This window comes from Phyllobates terribilis, unplaced genomic scaffold (assembly GCF_046119375.1).
Source record: "Phyllobates terribilis strain yellow unplaced genomic scaffold, ASM4611937v1 Scaffold_5__5_contigs__length_657084704, whole genome shotgun sequence".
In the NCBI taxonomy this organism is placed as follows: Eukaryota; Metazoa; Chordata; class Amphibia; order Anura; family Dendrobatidae; genus Phyllobates; species Phyllobates terribilis.
Genome location: NW_027362765.1, coordinates 59,389,532 through 59,412,286, shown reverse-complemented (window position 1 = coordinate 59,412,286; position 22,755 = coordinate 59,389,532). Strand labels below are relative to the sequence as shown.

General features: G+C 45.5%; 1 pseudogene; it reads right to left on the bottom strand.

Moving 5' to 3' along the window:
- LOC141271448 (uncharacterized) overlaps positions 1–22,755 on the bottom strand; it is a 305,103-nt pseudogene that overhangs the window by 131,412 nt on the left and 150,936 nt on the right.

The window sequence follows — 22,755 nt, the reverse complement described above, 5'->3', positions numbered from 1 at the left end:
TGAAATTAGATTGATAATTATAATATTTATATATTCTATAACATTTCAATACAAATTGTGCTACAATTCAATTTGAACTGATATTCAGTGAAGACTAATAGAGGCCAACCTCCCAAAAAATCATCAAAACTATCCCACTGAAAAACAGGAAATCTAAAAGTGGAGATAATCGGTAACTACACTTCATGGTAATTTTGTTTCCTCAAACCATGACAGCCACCATATATGCCCAACATTCTTTTTTTGCACTCCTCCACTATGTGTTAAAGGTTTTTCTAACAATATGTTGGCACAAAAAAGTTGATTAATAAATGTTTATTTAATTCCATAGTGGCAATTTTCTTTTTTGCATTTTCAGTTTCAATTTATGTTTTTGCATTTTGTTTCTTATCCTCCTTCGTAGAGCCATAACTTTTTATTTTTCCATTTGATGATTGATTTTTTGATGTGAAGCCCTAAAGACTTTATCCACATACCATGATTAAGGCTTTTAGCTGAAACCCGTCGGTTGTGTACTATGGATGTCTCATTGTGACTACATTTACTATTTTTTATAACTGGATTAATAAAGATGATTTTTCTACTTTTTAACTGATGTTGTCATCGCTGGAGGAAACTTCCTTTTCCTGCATTCCTTGATTTTCTTTTGTGGGTGTAAAGGGAAATGTCCTAAAATATGTACAGTACAGACCAAAAGTTTGGACACGCCTTCTCATTTAAAGATTTTTCTGTATTTTCATGAAAATTGTACATTCACACTGAAGGCATCAAAACTATGAATTAACACATGTGGAATTATATAATTAACAAAAAAGTGTGAAACAACTGAAAATATGTCTTATATTCTAGGTTCTTCAAAGTAGCCACCTTTTGCTTTGATGACTGCTTTGCACACTCTTGGCATTATCTTGATGAGCTTCAAGAGGTAGTCACTGGAAATGGTCTTCCAACAATCTTGAAGGAGTTCCCAGAGATGCTTAGCACTTGTTGGCCCTTTTGCCTTCACTCTGCGGTCCAGCTCACCCCAAACCATCTCGATTGGGTTTAGGTCTGGTGACTGTGGAGGCCAGGTCAACTGGCGTAGCACCCCATCACTCTCCTTCTTGGCCAAATAGCCCTTACATAGCCTGGAGGTGTGTTTGGGGTCATTGTCCTGTTGAAAAATAAATGATGCTCCAACTAAACGCAAACCGGATGGAATAGCATGCCGCTGCAAGATGCTGTGGTAGGCCATGCTGGTTCAGTATGCCTTCAATTTTGAATAAATCCCCAACAGTGTCACCAGCAAAGCACCCCCACACCATCACACCTCCTCCTCCATGCTTCACGGTGGGAACCAGGCATGTAGAGTCCATCCGTTCACCTTTTCTGCGTCGCACAAAGACACGGTGGTTGGAACCAAAGATCTCAAATTTGGACTCATCAGACCAAAGCACAGATTTTCACTGGTCTAATGTCCATTCCTTGTGTTCTTTAGCCCAAACAAGTCTCTTCTGCTTGTTGCCTGTCCTTAGCAGTGGTTTCCTAGCAGCTATTTTACCATGAAGGCCTGATGCACAAAGTCTCCTCTTAACAGTTGTTGTAGAGATGTGTCTGCTGCTAGAACTCTGTGTGGCATTGACCTGGTCTCTAATCTGAGCTGCTGTTAACCTGCGATTTCTGAGGCTGGTGACTCGGATAAACTTATCCTCAGAAGCAGAGGTGACTCTTGGTCTTCCTTTCCTGGGGCAGTCCTCATGTGAGCCAGTTTCTTTTTAGCGCTTGATGGTTTTTGCAACTGCACTTGTGGACACTTTCAAAGTTTGCCCAATTTTTCAGACTGACTGACCTTCATTTCTTAAAGTAATGATGGCCACTCGTTTTTCTTTACTTAGCTGCTTTTTTCTTGCCATAATACAAATTGTAACAGTCTATTCAGTAGGACTATCAGCTGTGTATCCACCAGACTTCTGCACAACACAACTGATGGTCCCAACCCCATTTATAAGGCAAGAAATCCCACTTATTAAACCTGACAGGGCACACCTGTGAAGTGAAAACCATTTCCGGTGACTACCTCTTGAAGCTCATCAAGAGAATGCCAAGAGTGTGCAAAGCAGTCATCAAAGCAAAAGGTGGCTACTTTGAAGAACCTAGAATATAAGACATATTTTCAGTTGTTTCACACTTTTTTTGTGAAGTATATAATTCCACATGTGTTAATTCATAGTTTTGATGCCTTCAGTGTGAATGTACAATTTTCAAAGTCATGAAAATACAGAAAAATCTTTAAATGAGGTGTGTCCAAACTTTTGGTCTGTACTGTATGTATGTGTATATATATATTGTAAGGCAGCACTAGACATCATAATGGGGGATACTCGCTTCGCTGCGACAATCAATGCACACGTGCAATGTCTTTCCGTTTTTAAACAATACTGCAGTTTATTGCACTTCATAAACCGCATATGACCGGGTCCAACTCAGTGGCACGCCGACACACATATATATAATATTCACGAGCCAAGTGACACACCGGCCCACTTGCTCCAGGTACAGCCTTCAGCAAGGTAATAACATAGCAATGTCCCTATTAATGTCCATATAACACAGGGTATTACCTTTGCAGGATTTAGCTGTCTCAGTCCATTACTCCGCCACCCCTGTGGCTTTGCGGCTTCCCAGGTGGGGGTCTCCAGCCGTCGTTCCCTCAAAGGCCACTGACATCCACACAGGATCCAGGCTCTGCCTTTCAGGACTCTTCCTCAGTAATCCGCCACCACTGTGGCTTTGCGGCTTCCCAGGTAGGGGTCTCTAGCCATCGTTCCCTCAAAGGCCACTAGCATCCACACAGGATCCAGTCTCGACCTTTCAGGCACCAGGCTTCACTCGGCCTCACACGGTCAGTGTCCCACACACACGGGAACAGGCCTTACGCCTCTCTCACAGAACACACCTGTCTCCCATCAAGCAGGGTTTATATATGCATCCCGTGCACACACACACACATGCTGACAGGACCTTGCTGATGTCACAGTCATGTGATCAGACAGACATTCTGTGCGTGCAGGACCTGTGCTATGTCACAGTCATGTGACCAGTCACCTGAGGGCGAAGGTACATGGTCAGGTAAAACACATCCTGTACCATTACCGTAATGCCAGCAAGTCGCTGCATTACATACCCCCCCCCCCCTCTGTTCAAACTTGTGGGGTTGAACACATAATATACACAATGACATTATAACCCCCAGTTCACATAGAGACCATGTACTTTACAATTGTGCTACTCAGCCCCTGGAACATTAGTCAACGACATTAGCCTATTCCTTAGGGACCTACCATTTGTCACTGTCACTGACTTCGTCAGGTCACCTTTCCGGGTCGTAACCTTGTCAGAGCTCCCCCGCTCCCAGCGGTCAGTTGTAACCTTGTCAGGTCTCCCCCGCTCCCAGCGGTCAGACGTAACCTCGTCAGGTCTCCCCCGCTCCCAGCGGTCAGTCGTAACTTTGTCAGGTCTCCCCCGCTCCCAGCGGTCAGTCATACAGCGATGTGACTCACATGCCCTGGTATCTAAGGTTCGGTTTGACTCCGTACTGTCCCGTCCTCTATTGGGTCGTTTGTATGGGCTGCTCAAACCTGAGTTACTGGAGGTCTCACTACCTCTAAACCCACACCCACTACTCTCAGGACATCTTGAAAGGTCCCTAACTCCAGCTATAGCTGTTCTGTTATTTAAGGGGCCCTTTCTCTGTTTGGTCTCATAATTTCTACACGGATGCCCTCTTCTGCTACTCAGATGATGCTGTCTATCCACTCGCAGTCCAGCGAGATTCAACTGTTCTACCTCTTGCAGGTAGGTCATTCGGTACTCCAACAGCATGCGCATATATCCCAGGCTTTCTTCTGTTCCTACAGCGGAGAATGATACCATGCCGTCTTTGTCGGGTATCCAGTCCTGACGATCACGTGGACTGCTTACTTTCACCACCCCGGACTTCTTGACCATCATCTGCATGGCTCGACCATTTCTCCCAACGAGCTTCCTCACCAGAACATGAGGCACCCGGATGACCTCTTCACGCATACTGTGAGCTTTCCTCATCAAATCCAGTTGTCTAAAGGCTTGTTCCGCCTTCAACCGGAGAAACCGCTTTGTGCGAATACATCGCCAGTGCATGTCACTTAGGATAGCCACCCTCTTCACTGTGACTTCGGTCGTGGACAGGACCACCAGCAGTTTAGCTTCTGAGGTCAAGTACACCTTACAGGCTCCCACGGCCTTCTTAAACTCCTCATGCACGGACTCACTGGTGCATTCTTCCCTCAGATCCTCGGGTACATCTACAAGGCACTTGTACCGAGACGTTTCGGTCTCACCAGTGTTTTCCAGACGATCAACCAGCTCAGGTTTCAGGGGCAACTGACCTCCAGCTTCTTCACCCTGTATGCTTCCCCTGAGCTGACTCACAGCTACAAATTCACTAATTTTCGTCTTGACCACTTCCATCTCACATTTATCTGTGGTTAACACTCTCTTAGCTCTCCTCAGGTCCACCTTCTCATGGTATAAGGGAGTGAGTGCAAAGTGTTCGCCCTTTTCCTTCTCCAAGAAGGCCTCGTTCACTGAGTGATACTTTGTCAGGCGACTTTTGAGCCCGGAAACTTCTTCCTCTAGCTCCACCACTCGCCTCTCAGCGGCCCGTCTCTGAAGCTTTTCCTGCTTCAACTGCTCTTCCAGCAGCAGAGCTCTCTCAGACCTCTCCGTCTCCAATGCGCCCACTCGGCTCTCAATAGCCAGTCTCTCACGCTTCTCTTGCGTCCACTGGGTTTGTAGCAACTCCTTGAGCTGCTTGATCTCGGCTCCGACATCCACCGAACCCACATCACTCGAGGAGGTATCTGCTTCATACCTTCCATCACCAGCGGTCAACTCCTGGCCCTGGTCTGTGGCTTTTCCGATGGACTCCTCCATCCTCTCTCGCTCAGCTTCCATCTTGCTGACTGTTTCCTTAAGGTACGTCTCCGCCTTCTGGAGAGTATCACAGGACATCTGTAGCTCCTTCACCTGAGCTTCCAGATCTAGGGTCTTTCCCCGGAGATCATTATTCTCCTCACGGGTGTCTTGCAGAGTGGTCTCAACCACTTGGCGCACTTGCTCTGCACCCGCCTTATCCTCCTCTAGTTTTCTCTTCACCTTGAGGAGATCCTCATAATCTCTCTTACTCTGTTGCAGTTCCCTACTGCGTTCACCACACTCCTTCTTGGAGTCACACAGCTCCTGGTTGAGCTGTTTGCGCAGTCGTTCTAGGATTTGTTCGCGTCCAGAAACACCATCTTGCCGCGCCTCCTTCTCAAGCTTCAACTGCAAAACCTCTTCCTTGATTTTGCGGCGGTCCTCCTTAATTGCGTAGAACATTTCCTTCCACTGGTTAATTTCCTCGTTGTTTCCCTTTAGATCTCGCTGTAAGTTCTTCACAAGCTGGTGTATTTTCTGCTGTTCAGACTCCAGGATCAATTGGTCTGAGGACACATTCCCCAGGTTTTCACATAATTGCTGCACGTCACTCTGACCCTGCTGGCCGATAGGCTCCAGCTCTTGGTCACAACTGGCCGCCTCCTCTTTCAGGGCTGTCAGATCCTTCTGACTCGGTACCGTACCGGAGGTTGCTACTGGCAACGTCACCTCCTCTTCTGCCTCGGAAGGAGGATCCACACTTGAAGCAAAGGCACACAGTACTACATTCTCTTTATTTTCATTTTCAGCCAAGTCTACAGGAGCAACCTTTTTGTGGCCCTTGCGCCGTCTACGAGATGGGGACTTTCTCACCTCGTCTAGCCCCTCCTGACTGACCTCTCCTTCTACTTTCGTAGTGTCACCGTCAGCTATGTGTCACTCCCCATGGTGTTGTGGACTAAGAGGTCACCTCCCACCTTGACGTCACCCCCTTCTACTGGAGCTACCCCGTTATCAATGGTCACATTGTCATTTTTAGGAGGTACCAACCCACCACCAGTAATTTTTTTTGATTTTCTATCCTCCACGCTGTTTTGAACAACCACCCCTTTTTTAGACTCCGCCCCCTTTTTAACAACCACACCGGCAGGGAAATTTTTACAAGAAAAATCAATAATAGTCTTAAGACTCAGTTCACAACAGCTCTTACCACCTCCCCGGGCACTCTGGGACAACACTGGCGCCCCCGGAGAATTCATAGAATGGTCCACTGTCGCCATTCCATATGGTGCCCACCACTCCTGTGGTTCCTGCACCATGTCCAGTTTCATGTCCAGTAGACGTTTCTCAAATACCTGCTCCGGTTTTAACAGGCACTTTAATAGCTCTAATCGCACAATAGCTTTAGACTCAGTTGCTGCTCCTTTCAGAGCCATTTTTATCTGCTCCTGCATTTCCTCAGGACACTATTCACACACCGCTCTCCTCGGAAAAATTTTCGTGGCCCCGCCAAACCACAGCAAAACCAGATTTGAGTGCGATGACAACCTTCGCAACCCCGCCGAGTTGCAGCCAGATGCTTTAAACTTCGTGAGCCCCGCCGAGCCACAGCAAACCAGGTTTGAGTGCGACGACAATCTTCGCAACCCCGCCGAGTTGCAGCCAGATGCTTTAATCCACACTCGACGTCCTGTGCCGTTGCCCCTAGCAACCGGGCTGCAGATGCCCCTAGCAACCGGGTTGTCGTTGCAGCTAGCAACCGGGCTGCAGTTGCCAGCATTCTCGAGCCATATGTAAGGCAGCGCTAGACATCATAATGAGGGATACTCGCTTCGCTGCGACAATCAATGCACACGTGCAATGTCTTTCCGTTTTTAAACAATGCTGCAGTTTATTGCACTTCATAAACCGCATATGACCGGGTCCAACTCAGTGGCACGCCGACACACATATATATAATATTCACGAGCCAAGTGACACACCGGCCCACTTGCTCCAGGTACAGCCTTCAGCAAGGTAATAACATAGCAATGTCCCTATTAATGTCCATATAACACAGGGTATTACCTTTGCTGGGTTTAGCTGTCTCAGTCCATTACTCCGCCACCCCTGTGGCTTTGCGGCTTCCCAGGTGGGGGTCTCCAGCCGTCGTTCCCTCAAAGGCCACTGACATCCACACAGGATCCATGCCCTGCCTTTCAGGACTCTTCCTCAGTAATCCGCCACCACTGTGGCTTTGCGGCTTCCCAGGTAGGGGTCTCTAGCCGTCGTTCCCTCAAAGGCCACTGACATCCACACAGGATCCAGGCTCTGCCTTTCAGGACTCTTCCTCAAACCTCTGCCTTCCAAAGCCACTAGCATCCACACAGGATCCAGTCTCGACCTTTCAGGCACCAGGCTTCACTCGGCCTCACTAGGCCTCACACGGTCGGTGTCACACACACACGGAACAGGCCTTACGCCTCTCTCACAGAACACATCTGTCTCCCATCAAGCAGGGTTTATATATGCATCCAGTGCACACACACACATACTGACAGGACCTTGCTGATGTCACAGTCATGTGATCAGACAGACATTCTGTGCGTGCAGGACCTGTGCTATGTCACAGTCATGTGACCAGTCACCTGAGGGGGAAGGTACATGGTCAGGTAAAACACATCCTGGACCATTACCGTAATGCCAGCAAGTCGCTGCATTACAATATATATATATATATATATATATATATATATATATATATATATATATATACATACATACACACTGCTCAAAAAAAATAAAGGGAACACTTAAACAACAGAATATAACTCCAAGTAAATCAAACTTCTGTGAAATCAAACTGTCCACTTAGGAAGCAACACTGATTGACAATCAATTTCACATGCTGTTGTGCAAATGGAATAGACAATAGATGGAAATTATTGGCAATTATCAAGACACCCTCAATAAAGGAGTGGTTCTGCAGGTGGGGACCACAGACCACATCTCAGTACCAATGCTTTCTGGCTGATGTTTTGGTCACTTTTGAATGTTGGTTGTGCTTTCACACTCGTGGTAGCATGAGACGGACTCTACAACCCACAGAAGTTGCTCAGAAGGTGCAGGTCATCCAGGATGGCACATCAATGCGAGCTGTGGCAAGAAGGTTTGCTGTGTCTGTCAGCGTAGTGTCCAGAGGCTGGAGGCGTTACCAGGAGACAGGCCAGTACACCAGGAGACGTGGAGGGAGCCGTAGGAGGGCAACAACCCAGCAGCAGGACCGCTATCTCCGCCTTTGTGCAAGGAGGAACAGGAGGAGCACTGCCAGAGCCCTGCAAAATGACCTCCAGCAGGTCACAAATGTGCATGTGTCTGCACAAACGGTTAGAAACCGACTCCATGAGGGTGGTATAAGGGCCCGACGTCCACAGATGGGGGTTGTGCTCACAGCCCAACACCATGCAGGACGCTTGGCATTTGCCACAGAACACCAGGATTGGCAAAGTCGCCACTGGCGCCCTGTGCTCTTCACAGATGAAAGCAGGTTCACACTGAGCACATGTGACAGAGTCTGGAGACAACGTGGAGAGCGATCTGCTGCCTGCAACATCCTTCAGCATGACCGGTTTTGCAGTGGGTCAGTAATGGTGTGGGGTGGCATTTCTTTGGAGGGCCGCACAGCCCTCCATGTGCTCGCCAGAGGTAGCCTGACTGCCATTAGGTACCAAGATGAGATCCTCAGGCCCCTTGTGGGACCATATGCTGGTGCAGTTGGCCCTGGGTTCCTCCTAATGCAGGACAATGCCAGACCTCATGTGGCTGGAGTGTGTCAGCAGTTCCTGCAAGATGAAGGCATTGAAGCTATGGACTGTCCCGCCCGTTCCCCAGACCTGAATCCGATTGAGCACATCAGGGACAACGTGTCTCACTCCATCCACCAACGTCATGTTGCACCACAGACTGTCCAGGAGTTGGCGGATGTTTTAGTCCAGGTCTGGGAGGAGATCCCACAGGAGACCATCCGCAACCTCATCAGGAGCATGCCCAGGTGTTGTAGGGAGGTCATACAGGCACGTGGAGGCCACACACAATACTGAGCCTCATTTTGACTTGTTTTAAGGACATTACATCAAAGTTGGATCAGCCTGTAGTGAGTTTTTCAACTTTAATTTTGGGGGTGAGTCCAAATCCAGGCCTCCATTGGTTAATAAATTTGATTTCCATTGATGATTTTTGTGTGATTTTCTTGTCAGCACATTCAACTTTGTACAGAACAAAGTATTCAGTGAGAATATTTCATTCATTCAGATCTAGGATGTGTTATTTGAGTGTCCCCTTTATTTTTTTGAGCAGTGTACAGTACAGACCAAAAGTTTGGACACACCTTCTCATTTAAAGAAATTTCTGTATTTTTATGACTATGAAAATTGTACATTCGCACTGAAGGCATCAAAACTATGAATTAACACATGTGGAATTATGTACTTAACAAAAAAGTGTGAAACAACTGAAAATATGTCTTATATTCTAGGTTCTTCAAAGTAGCCACCTTTTGCTTTGATGACTGCTTTGCACACTCTTGGCATTCTCTTGATGAGCTTCAAGAGGTAGTCACCGGAAATGGTTTTCACTTCACAGGTGTGCCCCGTCAGGTTTAATAAGTGGGATTTCTTGCCTTATAAATGGGGTTGGGAACATCAGTTGTGTTGTGCAGAAGTCTGGTGGATACACAGCTGATAGTCATACTGAATACTGTTATAATTTGTATTATGGCAAGAAAAAAGCAGCTAAGTAAAGAAAAACGAGTGGCCATCATTACTTTAAGAAATGAAGGTCAGTCAGTGCGAAAAATTGGGAAAACTTTGAAAGGCTATTTGCCCACGATGCAGAAATGCTCCGGATTTTTCCTGAGCGTTTCTGCATCGCCCTGGCAGAAAAAAAACACATGCGGATTGTACATGCGTTTTTCCTGCCAGGGACATGCGGATGTAAAGCGTTCTTCACATGCATTTCCGCATGCTGGTTGACAAGCGCTTTCCAAGCAATTTTAGCATCACTTGGAAAGTGCTTGACAACTCGGGTCACACTATATAAATCCATGCAAACGGCATGGATTTATATAGTGTGACCAAAAGAATGGTTAAAAATAAAAAATAAATCTATACTTACCTTCCGATGGCCCCCGCAGTCTTGCTTCGCTCCGTTCTCCCTTGCCGGCAGCTCGCGGTGCACTGCATTGAAGGACCTGCCGTCACATGACTGTGACGTCAGCGCAGGTCCTCCAGTCCATCACGATCTGCCGGCATGAGAGGACGAGCGCAGCGGGGGCCATCAGAAGATAAATATAACATTTATTTTTTATTTTATTCTTTTTTTTTACAGGTACTATGGTACCCGGGTCCGGAGGAGAGTCTCCTCTCCTCTAGACCTGGGTACCATCAGCACATTGAAACGCATGGATTGAGCATCTACATATGCAATGATGCGTAATCCATGCGTTTCAGTACAAGTCAATGGCGGCGAAAACGCAGCGTTTCCGCAAAATTAATAGACATGCTGCGTTTTTTTCCACAATGTTAATCCGCAGCGGAAATTTCCGCAGCATGTGCACAGCACATGCGGATTATCATTGGGGACCATGGCAGGCCTTCTACCATGCATTTTTTAAGCGTTTCTGCAGCGTTTTTGCCGCTGCGGAAACGCTTAAAAAACGCATAATGGGCACACAGCTAAAGTGTCCCCAAGTGCAGTTGCAAAAACCATCAAGCGCTACAAAGAAACTGGCTCACATGAGGACCGCCCCAGGAAAGGAAGACCAAGAGTCACCTCTGCTTCTGAGGATAAGTTTATCCGAGTCACCAGCCTCAGAAATCGCAGGTTAACAGCAGCTCAGATTAGAGACCAAGTCAATGCCACACAGAGTTCTAGCAGCAGACACATCTCTTCAACAACTGTTAAGAGGAGACTTTGTGCAGCATTCCTTCGAGGTAAAATAGCTGCTAGGAAACCACTGCTAAGGACAGGCAACAAGCAAAAGAGACTTGTTTAGGCTAAAGAACACAAGGAATGGACATTAGACCAGTGGAAATCTGTGCTTTGTTCATCAAGAGAATGGCAAGAGTGTGCAAAGCAGTCATCAAAGCAAAAGGTGGCTACTTTGAAGAACCTACAATATAAGACATATTTTCAGTTGTTTCACACTTTTTTGTTAAGTATATAATTCCACATGTGTTAATTCATAGTTTTGATGCCTTCAGTGTGAATGTACAATTTTCATAGTCATGAAAATACAGAAAAATCTTTAAATGAGAAGGTGTGTCCAAACTTTTGGTCTGTACTGTATATATATATATATATATATATATATATATATATATATATATATATATATATATATATATATTTGCATACTACCATGTATGCGAGTGTCTGTATATGTGCGTGTGCATATATTGCCTTATGTGCCTATGGCCCCATGCACATACATATAATTGTGTCTCCACATATATAATTGTCCCCACCTGTATGTCATATTATTCCCCCATGTCCAATGTCGCCATGCTTAATAATGCCACCACTGTTGAGATATGCCTAGGACAAGCAAAGTTTGGGCATATCAAAAGATGGACAGATGTCCCTTTACAGTCTGTCGCTATGTGCGGATATGGTTAATTACCATGTCATGAGATAACCACAGACTGCCAGGACAAAAGGATCAAAGATATCCTGTGTCCTGGCAACAGCCGCAGCCTGCAGAGGTCAGGATGGCAGTACTGATATGATTACATCAGTGCGGGCGCCCGCCACTTCAAAGTGCCCCGCCGACAGGGAGCGCACAGGTGCTTGCAGTGATGCGTGTACCAGGAGCGGTGATGTCACTTGGCTGCGCCGGGCACTCGCAACCTGCAAGCACACATGCAGAAGGTGGGTAAGGGGTGTGTAGCCAAATGGGAGAGCATATCTGGCACTGGCAGCACTCTCTCTTCTCTTCTCCTGCCCCAGTCCAGGTGTGCTCTTCTCTCTCTGCCCCCTACCTTAGCTCATAGGCCCCTCCGTGTCTCCCTACCTCTCGGCCCCATGTGCTCTCTCTTCCTTCTTCCCTGCTTGCCCTCACCTGACCTGCCGCTGTCCTCCCATCTGCACAGCAGCCCACAGCATAGTGTTCTCGGCTCGCCCTCCCCACAGCCCCTTCTCTTCTAACCACATATCAAGTACTCTTTCTCCTCTATGCCCTCCAAGCTACAGTCCCACAAACAACCTCCCTCTTTTCCCCTGAGACCCAGGATCCTCTTCCCACTGTCCAGCACCCCGAGATCTTCAGCCTCACCTGGACTCAGCTAAGTATCACTGTTATTAACCCCTTGTTCTCCATAGGGATAGTGTAGTGATAGACGGGTGGGTTATAACTACTATTGTATGTGTGATTTCAAGGTAAAGTGAGTGGAAATTATAATTAGGTAATTGGGAATTATTTGTATATTAGTATTGTGTACTATTGTGATTATTTTATACTGTGTTAAGTGTGGTAATTAGTAGCATATTAACTGTAGACTTGTGTGTAATAAATATATTTATTAATACACGGTTTTGTCTCAGTTAGTCATTGTTCAGTATAGTACAGAGCAAAGGAATCATAGCAATAACAGGTGAGGTATTAGCCGGATATTAGTTATTGATAGTCAAGCCTGACATTAATAATTAATATACGGAATACCGTCCTATAGCAGTGGGACAAATTCTCGTTTTGAATATTTATTTTATCATACAACAAACTGGGAAAACAGTAACCATCGCTATTTGGGTTTTGAGTTCATTTTGCTGTAAATATTACCCGGCAAGATGATTCTCCAAGTCAGAAGAATTACAGCGATACAAAACTTGTAAGTTTGTAAAAAAATAATGATATTGGTTGCCGTTTATTGAGACTCATAACCTTTTATCCATCGTTGGAGCTGTATGAGGGATTGCTTTTTCCTTGGTGAGCTGATATTTTTATTTGAACAATTTTATTGTTTTTTCCTCAATTTTTCAGGAGTGGCAGCAATATTTTTTAGCACCTCAGGGGACCCAAACCTACAATCACATGAGCCCTTCTTCTGTATTGTTTGTGTTGAAAAAACAGTGTTTCATTCAGTCAATTTAAACATTTGCCATCCAATTTTTCTTACAGTCCAATCATACATCAATATTCTGTTACAAACCCTAAAAAGATCAACACATTTCTACAAGTCAGTGACTGGGTAGAACCTGTGACTTCTCTGCATTTAGTGGTTACTACTCACCTGTGCGGTTATCTGTAGGAATCTCCTCTTTACACCGCTCATCACCCCTCACATATGTCTCTGTAGTATGAATATAGGTCATAACTTTACCCTGAAAGAAATATTGTAAAAGTCACAGACTGATAGGGAAATCGTGTGAAATGATTTAGAAGAACAGAAAAGATTAAATAGCTGCAGGTCTCCTGTATAAAGCCAACCGGTCGCCTCCTAATTGTATCCAATTCTCAATGAAAATGGATAATAAACCTTAACTTTTAATAATTATATAAATAAACAACCCATACAACATACTACACTAGTGAACTACAGTAACTCAAGTCATGGGAGTTGAGGGAATGACTGGACTAACAACACAAAAAAACATATAACCACAAAGTCTCACTAATGCAATAATTCTTCTACTAGCTACTGAACCCGTTCTAAGCCCGGGTTGTGTGCATTTTTATTGGTATATGGTCTCCCATGCTGGTATGTGCTAACCCCATCCTGGTATTTGTGCTGCCCCCCCTCCTGTCCCCACCATCTTATCCTGGTATGCATGGCACCCCTCATATCTATCCTGATATGCATGGCACCCCTCACCCTCAATCCTGGTATGCATGGCACCACTCATCCCCAATCCTGGTATGCATGAAACCCCTCACACCCAATCCTGGTATGCATGGCACCCCTCAACCCGAATCCTGGAATGCATGGCACCCCTCATCCCCAATTCTGGTATGCGTGGCACCCCTCACCCCCAATCCTGGTATGCGTGGTATCCATCATTCCCAATCCCGGTATGCATGGCACCCATCATCCCCAATCTCGGTATGCATGGCACCCGTCATCCCCAATCCCGGTATGCATGGCACCCGTCATCCCCAATCCCGGTATGCATGGCACCCGTCATCCCCAATCCCGGTATGCATGGCACCCGTCATCCCCAATCCCGGTATGCATGGCTCCCTCATCCCCAATCCCGGTAAGCATGGCTCCCTCATCCCCAATCCTGGTATGCATGGCACCCCTCATCCCCAATCCTGGTATGCATGGTATCCCTCACCCTGGTTTGCATGGGTCCCTCACCCACATCCTGGTATACATGGCACCCCTCACCCCCATCCTGGTATGCATGGCACTCCTCATCCCTATCCTGGTATGCATGGCACCCCTCATCCCCAATCCCGGTATGCATGGCACCCCTCATCCCCAATCCCGGTATGCATGGCACCCATCATCCCCAATCCCAGTATGCATGGCACCCATCATCCCCAATCCCGGTATGCATGGCACCCGTCATCCCCAATCCCGGTATGCATGGCACCCTCATCCCCAATCCCGGTAAGCATGGCTCCCTCATCCCCAATCCTGCTATGCATGGCACCCTCACCCCACAATCCTGGTATGTGTGGCCCCCTCACCCCTCAATCTTGGTATGCATGGTCCCCTCACCCCACAATCCTGGTATGTGTGGCCCCCTCATCCCTTTCACGCTGTACACATAAACACCTTTCTTCTCTATACTCAAGCGCTTCGGTGTCCTGTTCAGCCGGAGGCCGGGGAAGGAATGTGGCACCGGAGCATCGCGCTGTCTGGCGCCATTTTGCTGAAGACACACTGCGGATAGCGCTATGTGCATGCACCGATATGACACCTCACTCCTGCCCCGGTCTCCAGCGAAGAGAGAGGCGCTGCGGAAATGCTCCTCCTGGTCAGGTAAGTATAGCGCCGGAGATCGCGGTACGCGTTCAGTGTCTACGCATACCGCGATCTCCGGCGCCATGCACTCCTCTTACCTGTAACGGCTGGATGCGGTCTTCTGTCTGTAGCCAGACTGCGCGTCACGCATGCGCAGTCTATAAAGGCTTCAGACAGAGACATGCTTAGCTGATTATATTATAGATATATTTATATATATACGCATATACATATACAGTGAGTATGGAAAGTATTCAGACCCCTTTAAATTTTTCACTCTTTGTTTCATTGCAGCCATTTGGTAAATTCTAAAAAGTTCATTTTTTTTCCTCATTAAAGTACACTCTGCACCCCATTTTGACTGATATAAAAAACCAAAAATGTAGAAATTTTTGCAAATTTATTAAAAAAGAAAAACTGAAATATCACATGGTCATAAGTATTCAGACCCTTTGCTCAGACACTCAAATTTATGTCACATGCTGGCCATTTCCTTGTGATCCTCCTTGAGATGGTTCTACTCCTTCATTGGACTACAGCTGTGTTTAATTAAACTGATAGGACTTGATTTGGAAAGGCACACACCTGTCTATATAAGACCTCACAGATCACAGTGCATGTCAGACCAAATGAGAATCATGAGCTCAAAGGAACTGCCCAAGGAGCTCAGAGACAGAATTGTGGCAAGGCACAGATCTAGCCAAGGTTACAAAAGAATTTCAGCATTACTCAAGGTTCCTAAGAGCACAGTGACCTCCATAATCCTTAAATGGAAGAAGTTTGGGACAACCAGAAGTCTTCCTAGACCTGGCCGTCCAGCCAAACTGAGCAATCGTGGGAGAAGAGCCTTGGTGAGAGAGGTAAAGAAGAACCCCAAGATCACTGTGGCTGAGCTCTAGAGATGCAGTAGGGAGATGGCAGAAAGTTCCACAAAGTCAACTATCACTGCAGCCCTCCACCAGTTGAGCCTTTATGGCAGAGTGGCCCGACGGAAGCCTCTCCTCAGTGCAAGACATATGAGAGCCTGCATAGAGTTTGCTCAAAAACACATGAAGGACTCCCAGACTATGAGAAATAAGATTCCCTGGTCTGATGAGACGAAGATAGAACTTTTTGGTGATAATTTTAAGCGGTATGTGTGGAGAAAACCAGGCACTGCTCATCACCTGCCCAATACAATCCCAACAGTGAAACATAGTGGTGGCAGCATCATGCTATGGGGGTGTTTTTCAGCTGCAAGGACAGGACGACTGGTTGCAATTGAAGGAAACATGAATGTGGCCAAGTACAGAGATATCCTGGATGAAAACCTCTTCCAGAGTGCTCTGGACCTCAGACTTGGCAGGAGGATCACCTTCCAACAAGACAATGACCCTAAGCACACAGCTAAAATAACAAAGGAGTGGCTTCAGAACAAATTTGTGACCATTCTTCACTGGCCCAGCCAGAGGCCTGACCTAAACCCAATTGAGCATCACTGGAGAGACCTTAAAATGGCTGTCCACCAACGTTCACCATCCAACCTGACGGAACTGGAGAGGATCTGCAAGGAAGAATGGCAGAGGATCCCCAAATCCTGGTGTGAAAAACTTGTTGCATCATTCCCAAGAGGACTCATGGCTGTACTATCTCAAAAGGGTGCTTCTACTCAATACTGAGCAAAGGGTCTGAATACTTATGACCATGTGATATTTCAGTTTTTCTTTTTTTCTTTCTTAATAAATTTGCAAAAATTTCTACATTTTTGTTCTTTTTCAGTTAAGATGGGGTGCAGAGTGTACATTAATGAGAAAAAAATGAACTTTTTAGAATTTACCAAATGGCTGCAATGAAACAAAGAGTGGAACATTTAAAGGGGTCTGAATACTTTCCGTACCCACTGTATAATGTCTGTCTCTACCTCGAGACGTGTTTCGTCACTCTTTCAATAGTAACTCAACAGGAGAACCTGAAATTTTTACACTGAAAATATCCCACAGTTCTAGGGGACTGTTTTAAATGGGCTATTGTGTACTATAGGTTAGTAGTGGAGCTTAAGTAATGGACTGATTAGAGCGCACCTTTACACTGAACATTTGTAGACAGCTACACTCCTTCTATAAATAAAGTCTATTCTTCTGAAAAAAACATGAATGATAGTGGAACTGAAATTCCTAAATATTCCCTATTAGCTAGCGTGTTGTGATACATACAATATGAGGATGTCATTTACCATTTGGCACTTTAAATACCCATTAAATATAGTGAAATTTATGGTATACCTATCACAGCAAATAGTGAATGTCCTCTGTGAATTGAAGAGACACACTGATAAGACTAACTGTGCATAATTATTGTTTTTATGAGCATAAGGCTGCGTTCACACATTGCGTTTTTTTGCGCGCCCTTTTTCAAAATACGCAATGTGCCTTGTGTCTGCCTGCAAAGTGAATGGGAAATTCACTTTGCCGTTCAGACACAGTGTGATTTTACGCAGCGCGAAAAAGCAGCTGCGTAAAGAATTGACATGTCAATTCTTTACGCAGCTGCGTCCTGCGCTTTCTCCTATTGTGCCCATTATAAGCGATGGAATTACGCAGCGGTGTTCACACACTGCGTAATTCCAGCTCTTTTCTATGGAGGCGCAGGAGAAACTATGGATACTCACCTATCCGATGGATGGGAGAGGCGTCCGGTCCGGTCCTGCCGCTTCCAGCATCTGCCGGTGAAGCGATCAGGTAACTGTAGCTTACCGGCTTCCGGTCAGCTGATTTACAATGCGGTCACGTGACAGTCAGCTGATCGCTTCACGGCAGATGCTGGAAGCAGCGGGACCGGACCGGACGCCTCTCCCATCCATCGGATAGGTAATTATCCATAGGTTTTTTCTTTTAAAGCAGTGTATGTACTGCAGCCAGAAGTTGGCTGTACATACACTGCTAGGGGGACACTCACACACACGACACAGGACAACAGGGACAAAATTGTAGACCTACACAAGGCTGGGATGGGTTAAAGGACAATAGGTAAGCAGCTTGGTGAGAAGGCAACAACTGTTGGCACAATTATTAGAAAATTGAAGAAACACAAGATGACTGTCAATCTTTCTCAGTCTGGGCTCCATGAAAAATCTTGCCTCGGGGTGTAAGGATGTTTCTGAGAAAGGTCAGGAATCAAACTAGAACTACATGGGAGGACCTGGTACCACAGTCTCAAACATTTCTATTAGTGACACACTACGCCGTTATGAATTAAAATCCTGCAGAGCATGCAAGATACCCCTGCTCACGCCAGCACATGTCCAGGTCATTTGAAGTTCGCCAATGACCATCTGGATGGTAAAGACCAAAGTAAAGACCAAAATAGATATAGATTGGTATCAACTCCACTCGCCGTGTTTGGAGGAAGAAGAAGGATGAATACAACCCCAAGAAAACTGTCCCAACTGTAAAGCATGGTGGGGGAAACATCATACTTTGGGGGTGCTTTACTGCAAAGGGGACAGGACAACTGCACCGTATTGAAGGGAGGATAGATGGGGTAATGTATCGTGAGATTCTGGCCAACAACCTCCTTCCCTCAGTAAAAGCATTGAAGATGGGTCACGGCTGGGTCTTCCAGCAGGACAATGACCCAAAACACACAGCCAGGGCAACTAAGGAGTGGCTCTGTAAGAAGCATTTCAAGGTTCTGGAGTGGCCAAGCCAGTCTCCAGACCTGAGCCCTATAGAAAATCTTTGGAGGGAACTGAAACTCAATGTTGCCCAGCGATATCCCCAAAACCTGAAAGATCTGGAGAAGATCTGTATGGAGGAGTGGGTCAAAATCCCTGCTGCAGTGTGTGCAAACTTGGCCAAGAATTACAGGAAACGTCTGACCTCTGTGACTGCAAACAAAGGTTTCAATGCCAAATATTAAGTTCTTTTTTTCTATTGTATCAAATAATTATTTCATGCAATAAAATGCAAATTAATTATGTAAAAATCATACAATGTGATTTTCTGGATTTTATTTTTAGATTCTGTCTCTCACAGTTGAAGTGTACCTGTGATAAAAATTACAGATCACTCTAATCTTTGTAGATGGGAAAATTTGCAAAATCGGCACTGTATCAAATACTTATTTTCCCCACTGTAAATGTTCAAAGATGATCAGATACTTTTATGTTCCCAATATAATGTAGATTCACATTGAAAATGATCCACAGAAAAGTGATCACTGGATTTCCTGCTGCACTCTGGAGTCACTGGTCATATTTCCATTGACGAAGGTTTATATTACAACAGTTTAATAAATCGACCATTCAGTGTATAATACCGGTGGATAAAACCAGACTCAACACAAGACCTTCACAGCCGTCTACACATCATAGGGGAGATTTCATGACACCTTCTCTCCATCTACCTGATGATCCTGAGGAACATAGAGATTTTCTTGTTTACAGTCCTGTGGAAGAAGAGGACGGGGACATCTCTCTGGTGTTCTCCTCTCACTGGATAGAACTGAAGGAAACACATACAGGCACTGAATTCATTCTTTACATACAGATAATTATAGACCGTGTGTATTTAGTCCTGTCTATTACCTGGTGATGTGAGGGGCTGGGGAACTTCCATCATGATGTCCTTGTAGAGATCTTTGCGTCCTTCTAAATACTTCCATTCCTCCATGGAGAAATAGACGGTGACATCCTGATACCTTATAGGAACCTGATACATACAATGATACCATTATCCCCCTAATCATAGCGTTACTGTATAATGTACCAGCATTCCCAGAAGTGTCACCTCTCCAGTCAGCAGCTCAATCATCTTGTAGGTGAGTTCTAGGATCTTCTGGACATTGATGTCCTCATGTATCAGGGGGTGAGGTGGAGGCTCCGTGATTGGGCTCAGGGGTCTTCCCCATCCCTCAGACACAGGGGCCTGACAGCGCTCACTAGAGGTCTTCCTCACTACTGTGTAATCCTGGTTATGGAGAGACACATTAATAAATCTCACTACAGACATTTCCTCTGGAGTCCTCACCTCTCCAGTTCTGTCCATCTGTTATTCCCATAGATAAGAATGATGTAATGTGACGTAATCAGAATCTCTCACCTCTCCAGTAAGCCGGAAGAGGATCTCTAGGGTGAGGTGGAATATCCTCTCCGCCATCTTGTCCCTGTCCCTATCCATCCTTGACGGGTCAATCAGGAAAATTCTCTGATATAGAAGATCTCCACTGAGCGGATCCGATATTGTAGGGATCTGAATGGGGAGAAGATGATGATGTAACATCATAAAGATCCCAGGTAAGAAATCTCCGGAGCTGTTACCGGCTTCACATGATCACTACATCCAGTCATGGCCCCGTCTTGCCCCCGGTATAACACACAATCACATTATAGTCACATACAGAGATTTATCACAGAATATCTCCAATCCAGCATCAAAAACACAGAACGAATCTAAAAGGAAAAACCTAAAATATGTACTGTAAATCTTTATTAAATATTCCAGAAGAAGAGATCGGGACTAGGGATGAGCGGACCCGTGGATGTTCGGGTTAGTCAGGTTCAGCCGAACTGTAGTTCAAAGTTTGGTTCAGGAATCAGAAATTGAGCCCAAACCCAATAGAAGTCAATGGGGACCCTAACCTTGGTGCTGTAAAATGGTCGTAGCAAGGGGTATGGGGCTGCAAAGGGAAGGTAAATGGCAGTAAGAGCAGGACAATTGCCTTGCAAACAAATGTGGATAGGAAATTGACTTAAAATAACATAGAATAAAAAAAAAAATCTTGAATCAGGAGGCGGAGGTCCAAGTGGAGGAGGTTGAGGAGGAGGAAGATGTGGAAGAGGCGGAGGTAGCCAACACTGTTTTTGTGTTTTGCTTGTTTTTTTGGGGGGCGGGGTGAGTACACTAAAAACAGGCTCTGTGGGGGCACTCTGCATACAGGCAGTGTAATATCTGATGGCCACACTCTCTCTGTATGCAGGCTGAGGAGAACATCAAATAGGGGACGTGGCCGTGTTGCTGCTGGTGGTGGTGGTGTAGCTGCTGCAGGGAGAGGATGTTGTCTAATGAAACACCTTCCTCTGGTGCACACAGGACGTTCTACTTAATTTCGTAGGCTCAAGTACTACTGGACGAAAGGTGAGGCTTGTACAAGTAGGCGGCTTTAGGTTGGATGGCGGAGAGTGCCTCCAGCTCCTCCATCCAGTCCATTGCTGAAAGCGCAGAGATTGCACCTACAGAGCTCATGGGCATTTTTCTTCCACCTCATCCCCTTGCAAATCAGGCAAGCAGTCTGAGCCACAAGTCATGCAGCAGTCACTTCTGTTTTTTGGACTTGGGAAGGAAACGCGGATATAACGTACTGTTGATGAATTTCATTATAGTGAATGGATCCATTGGGGGTTTCATCTGAATCACGTCATTCAGAGATTTAGATGGAAACCCCAAAGTAAGTGCTCAGGGTAGAAACGCTGCATAAATGTGATCTAAAATGGTATGTAAAATGTTCCCAATAAAAACTTCACATAAAAAGCCCCCACTCAGGTCTGTCATGTGTTAATGGAAATATAGGGGGTTTCCACATTACTGTTAGTACAAAGGCTCTGGAAAAGCGAAATGGCTACTCGTCCACCCCCCCAAAAGAAATTCAGCAAATTCTGTGCTCCCAAATCCCAATCCCTTCTGAGCCCCACAGTGTGTCTAAACCACATTTAGCGTCCACTGTTTGGCAGGGGTATGATTTCCAAAATGGGGTCACTTGAGGGGGGATTTTGCTCTTCTAGCACTTAGGGGCTCTGTATATGGAGCCCGCATACTATTCTAGGAAAATCTGCACACCAGGAGGCAAATAGCGCTCCGTTCCTACCGAGTCACACCATATGGCTAAGCAGTACTGTACAATCACATGTGAGGTATTGCCACGTTCAGCAGAAATGATGTGACACACTTTGGTGCCATTTCTTTACCAATTTCCCCATGTGAAGATGTAAAATCTGGGGCTAAAACAAAATATTTGTGGTAAAAAAGTAATTATTTTATCTGTGGTGTCAATATGATCACTGTATACCTAGATGAATTCATTGAGAGGTGTAGTTTGTAAAATGGGGTCACTTATGGGGGATTCTGCTGTTTTGGCACCTCATGGGCTCTGCCAATATGACATGGCACCATCATACCAGTCCAGCATAATCTGAACTCCAATATGGCGCTTCTTCCCGTCTGAGCTTTGCACTGTGCCTCAAAAGTAGTTTTCGACCACACATTGTGTATTGGCGAACTCAGGTGAAATTGCATAACAACTTTTGAAGTCCATTTTCTCTTGTTACCCTTATGAAAATGCAAAATTTGGAACTTAAAGATCATTTTTGTGGAAAAAAAATGATTTTTTATTTTCACAGCTCTATGTTATAAACTTCTGTGAAGCACCTGGGGGTTCAATGTGTTCACCACACATCTAAGTATGTTCCTTGAGGGGTCTAGTTTCCAAAATGGGGTCACTTGTGGTATGTTTCCACTATTTAGGCACATCAAGGGCACTCCAAACGCAACATGGCGCCCGCTCTCGATTCCAGACAATTTTGCATTCAAAAAGTCAAACAGTGCTCCTTGCCACCTGAGCCCTACCGTGCGCCCAAACAGTGGTTTTCCCTCATATATGGGGTATTGGTGTATTCAGGAGAAATTGCACAACAAATTTTGAGGTCCATTTTCTCCTGATACCCTTGTGAAAATAAAAAAATGGGTCTAAAGTAACATTTTTGTGAAAAAATGTTAAATGTTCATTTTTTCCTGCCACATTGCTTCAGTTCCTGTGAAGCACCTGAAGAGTTAATAAACTTCTTGCATGTGGTTTTGAGCACCTTGAGGGGTGCAGTTTTTAGAATGGTGTCTCTTTTGGGTAT